Below are 5,569 nucleotides of genomic sequence, written 5' to 3' on the forward strand. Positions count from 1 at the left end.
TCATTGGGGGCTAGGGGCAAAATCGGTACTATTATGTTTAGCCACCATTTTGATGATTGTATATGAATTGTCAAACATATCATTGAATTGTTTTTTCCCCTACTTGAACTATATATTGAATTGGTTGATCTTTAGAGATTGGCACTATCCTTTAACAAGTTATAAATCGATAAGCAGACAGTTATAACTAATAAACTTACATATTATGCATCTGAATTATGCTAATGCTTATGCCTAGCAAAATGTTTGCTATTTAACTGGTATACTACATGGATTCATGGAAAGAGAACTTTCTGGACAGGTGTTTGTTTCGTGATGCACAGCTATAGACTTTAGGTAGCTATAAACATTCAAATCCAACTTTAGGCTCAGATTACAGAATAGTGGCATTTAGTAAGTCTCTGAATGCAAGTATTTGCAATGCATCACTCTCTCAGTTCTGAAATATAAGAGATTTTCAGTTGTCCTAAGTCAAACCATCTTAGGTTTGACCAATTTTGTAAAGAATATTAACTTCTACCAAATCAAAAGAGGCAATACATTTCATAATGTATCTAATGAAGCTTATTTGGTATCATAAATATTATTTTTATTTTCTTTAAATTTGGTCAAACTCAGGATGGTTTGGCTTAGGACAACTGAACATACATTATACTACTCTTTTAGAACGTAGGGAGTATATCACTATTTTCTGCCCTAAAAGATATTGCTGTTTTCTCACTACGGCCCTGTTCGGCTGGCTGAAACTGGCTGGTTTTGTGAGAGAGAAATACTGTAGCGGCTGGTTGATGAACAGTGTTTTGTGAGGGGAGTCAGCCGGCTGGTGTGTTGCTACTGACGTTTCTACAAGGAAGGCTGTTGCACTGCACTTCAGCTGGGCTAATTGGCTGATTTGTCACTTCTCCAGGCGTTTGTGAGCGTGTATCAGACTGTCTCCAACCGTGGGGACCTAAAAACGAAAGGCATTTCATCCTTTGCGTCGCGCACGGCCAATGAGTAATGACCCAAAACATCACCCTTTCCAACAGACAACGCAAAAGTTCCGGTGGTCGCGTCCTCCTCCGTGCCGGCGTGCCGCTGCCTTCGGCCTCCCTCTCTTCTCCCTCTCCTCTCCCTCTATCTCCTACCTCCAGCGGTGCGGGACCCCTCCTAGGCAGGCGAGCGAGGTGCGCAGCGGACGGTGGGGGCCGAATCCGTCTCGCCACGCTGCACCGGCCGCGCTCCGCCTTGCCGGCCGTGGGAGCAGCAGCGGCCGCTGGCTCGAAGGAGTCGCCGTCGCCGTGGGGGAGAAGCAGCCCGCGGCGACCTTGCCGAGGCCGTCAGCGAGTAGCGAGGTGACAGCGTCGAGCCCCGTCGTCCTCGAGAAGGTCCAGCGTGACCTCGACCAGCTCCTCCCCATCGTCGGAGCTCCGGTCAGAGCCACACGGTGAGGAGCCCGTGCTCCCCCGGTGTGCCGACGCCCGATCACAGGTTTGGGTCGCGCGTCTGGGAGAAGGCAAATTTGCCTCCCCTCTCTCCTCCCACCCAAAATGCGTGCCAGCTCTGCGTCGTCCGTTGAAGCCGGTTCTGAGAACGCAAATGCACTGTGGCGGACGCAATTTTGCGGTTGCGTCGTGTTGTTGGAGTCAGTCTCATGCACCGATTTTCGTTTGGCTGTAACTTTGATTTGTACAGAAGAATTAGTAAACATCTTCGTGGCTCAACTGCAAGAGTGTTCTGTTGTAGTACATGTCATCTTACACCGTGCAAGTGCGACTGGTTCGTGTTATTTGTTTCATTACATACAGTTTCCTTGATCAGGGCTGCATTGGAGAATTTTTTTTTTATTTTTAACACTTTTTGTAAACTAATTTTAAATCTAACACTGTTTTTTTCTTTCAAAACTAACACTTTTGACCGCGCCTATTACCATGGCGCGGCGAAACGTCTATGCCGCACCATGCATGGTGGCACGGCGGGAGGATGATGTGTCGTCGTCGTGGGCTCGTGGCAGGGTCTGTCGCGCCACCTATCTTGGCGTGGCTGTGACGTGCCAGCGCTGGTGGCGCGTTAAGGCCTAGTAAAAGCCCGCGACATCCCCACTGCGCCCGCCCTCGCCCTCGACCCCAGCGCACACCACCGTCGCCGTCTCCGCCTAGTGCTGCCGTCGTCAGGGGCCACCGCCGTCGCCGTACGCACCGCCTACGTGGCCACCGTCGCCTCGCCAGCGTCGCCGGTCGGCGAGGCCGCCAGCGGCCAACTCCTTCGGCTTGGGTGACCCCAAAAGGTCCCCGCTTGTCAAGGTAGCTCTCTCTCTCGATTTCTTGTTATTATGAATGTTATTTTAGTTAGGGTTAGTGATTTAGAATAGTTAGGGTTAGTGATTTAGTATAGTTAGGTTAGTGAATTTGTTTATTTAGGTAGGTAGTTTTTAGGGTTTAGGTTGTGTGTTGTAGTATAGTTAAGGTTTGGTTAGGTAGTTAGGGTTTAGGTTACTGTTAGTTAGGACTTTGGATTTAGGTTACGCTATGAGAGGATACGGCGAAGACATGTACGGAGGGGGAGACTTCAACCCGAGACTCGTGGCAGGAATCTTTGCTCCGTTTGCAAAGAACCTGGTCACAAGGCTAGCAGGCATAGAAGACGAGGGCACCATGTCCATACATAGAAGTTGCTTATTTTCCTAGTGAAGTTGTTTAATATGTCTGTTAATGTTACTTTGAATATACACATGTACTTTCATATTATGTTCCTATTGCATAACAAGTAGTTTAAATTTTGTAATGCTACATAATGTTAATTTGAATATTGTTAATTTGAATACTCTAACCCTTTGTTTATCAATTTGTAACAGCGTTGTACCCCCTTCTTGAGGTGGAGTACAACGATCCGCACCGAGCACACTTCTTGACTATAGTACGTCAAGAAAGATTCAGCTGATGGTGTTGCCTAAGGAGTCTGGGAATAGGAAAGCACCAAGGAAGTGTCAGAGCCACACTCTAGCGAACTTGTCGATCTGAGCCTTATCAGCCTGTGGATCCAAGTAATCAAAGCGCTCTGTGATCCACGACGACGAAACATCGAAACTTTTCCTGAAATTCACCAAAGAAAATAAGACCCGATGGCTGCAGAAAAGCAATGCAAGTATTAAATAGGCTTGAATTGCTCACTTATTTTTCTTAAAAACCTCGTCGTCCGGTGAAAAAAAGCCAATGAACTGAGCCACCAGCTCTTTCTAGTGATCGTTGTCAACTATATCCGTCACTGGAAGTCCCCCCAACCGAAGGTCAAAGATAGTCTTCACATCTTGCATGGTCAAGGTCATCTCGCCGTAAGGTAGGTGGAACGTGTGGGTCTCAGGCCTCCACCTGTTATAAGAATAGAACGACTGTTAGTTACCTAAAATTTATTATAAGAATGTTTACATATAATGAAGGCACTCACACCTGTCTACATCTGCAATAAGTAGTGCTGGGTCAAGGGGTGAAAGACCGTAGCTGACAACACGGACAAGCTCAAGGAAGATGGCATGCCATATGTACGACACGTAACACTCATCCCACTGGTGCGCCCTGGTGTGCGTGCGGGGCCTCAAAGGAGGCAAGGACACCTCTGCGATGGAGTCGGAAGTGGTGTTTGGTCAGTCCTTCCAGTCGGAGAGGCCGTCCAGAGGCGGGCCGGAGTCAAGCAAGGCCTTTCGATCGGAGAGGCAGGCCAAAGTCGGAAGAGGGCACCGTTCCTTCTTGGCCAGGCTTTCCGGTCGAAGATTGGATCGCCCTTCTGTCCTGTCATTTAGGTATTTGGGGCGGCCCATGAGTTGCGCGTCGTTCGCAATGTTGTCTGCTGGGCCGAGCCTTTGTTGGGAAGCTGGTCCATGAGGGACCCTGGGTTTATGAACCCGACATGAGCCCCTGAGCCCTCGGATGATTCGGGTAGAGTCGTCTGGGGGATTTTTGTCTTTACGACGGGTGCGCGCAAGCGCACCCGCGGGTGTAGCCCCCGAGCCCCCGGGCAATTCGGGTAGAATTGTCTAGGTTTTTTTTCATGTTGCCAGCGGGGAAAGTTTTGTTTCGTCAGCGGGTGCGCGCGAGCGCACCCGCGGGTGTAGCCCCCGAGCCTCGCCTGGGTTTTTTTTTTGTCAGCAGACGTGTGTGCGTGCCTTTTAGTCGAGACAGAGTTGTCAACCAAAGTGTCGTGCGCAGTCGAGGTGGTTTTTTAGGGATCGGGCGAGATGGAGCTCGTGGATCCTGGCATTGGGCATAGCCGAGGGATCGGTCGAGGCGGACTCGCGGACCCGTTGTGCGCAGTCGAGGTAGTTGTTTAGGGATCGGGCGAGACAAAGCTCACGGATCCTGGCGTTAGGCGCAGCCGAGGCAGTTTAGGTGTCTTGAGTCCCTAAGCCCTGATGGGCTTAATAGGGGTTGGTTGAGTTTTGTGCGTTACCCCATCCACAGTTCTCACAACTAGAGGGGCTGAGCTAACGTCACTTGTCTCGAGGGCTTAGGCTCGAGTGACGCGCTCGGTGAGCTCGCTAACGGGTATACTCAAGTGGAATCTAGGTATGTCGTTCGTGATGGGGTTGGCATAGCCCTCATGTGATATTCCACTGCTCCTTAACCTGCAACCCAGCAGTTGCCTGGGTCATTCTGGAGACCGACCCGGGTGGCCCGCTGGCCTCTCCTCAATGGAGATTATGTGGGTTTGGCAGAGGTTTAGGATCGAACGAGAAGGTTGAGATGACCCTGTCTGCTTTGGGGCAGACTGGGCGAGGGCCGCTCGAGGCTCATCTACGTTTTCTCCCCTGGCTTTGTTTGACATGAGGCACCCTCGAGCCCTTCGTGGGCTGGCCTTCGAACCTCGGTCGGTCGTTTCTCATGTTGAATGAGGCAACTGCCACTTCGTGATGCAACACAGAGCGTTGTGATGCATTTAACCGCATATGTGATGACTTAGCCCCCGAGTCCCTGGGCGATTCGGGTAGAATCGTCTAGGGGCATGAGTGTATGGAATGAATGAATTCGTGTATGGATGTATGAATGATTATATAAAGAAATAGTGGGGGTTGGTAGTGTTACCTTGATGACTCGAGTGACGGGGTTTGAAGAGCTCCAATCGGAAATGTTCGACTCGGGATCCATGCTCATCGTTCGTGACAAAGTTGGCATGGCCCACATGGGGTGTCCCTTTGCTCCTTATCTATCTCTCGGCATTTTCCTGAGCCATTCGATTGACTTAGGAAGCCCGATGGTCTCTCTTGGGCGGAGATCCCGTAGTTGGGCCTCTCCAAGTCCCGCCTAGGAAGGTGGAAGGCCACCTACGTGGTGGTGCTTTATTTCTCATGCTCAGTCCTATGGTAGTGGTGGGCCATACCTAGGCCACATCCCGTCTGACCAGGCGTCGTTCCATCAGGCAGGGTGTGTCCCATCGGTCAGGGCATGTCCTGTCGTTTCCCATTCGCATTGAATGGGGGAAGGGAGAGGGTTTTTTGCCCCCATCCTTTGCCCTTCTTCAACTGCTACATCTTCTCCTTAAACAGGGGAAGGGAGAGGGAAAGGAGAACTCATAGAGCCGTTCGTGATTTCGGAGCGTG

This window comes from Miscanthus floridulus, chromosome 3 (genome assembly GCF_019320115.1).
Source record: "Miscanthus floridulus cultivar M001 chromosome 3, ASM1932011v1, whole genome shotgun sequence".
In the NCBI taxonomy this organism is placed as follows: Eukaryota; Viridiplantae; Streptophyta; class Magnoliopsida; order Poales; family Poaceae; genus Miscanthus; species Miscanthus floridulus.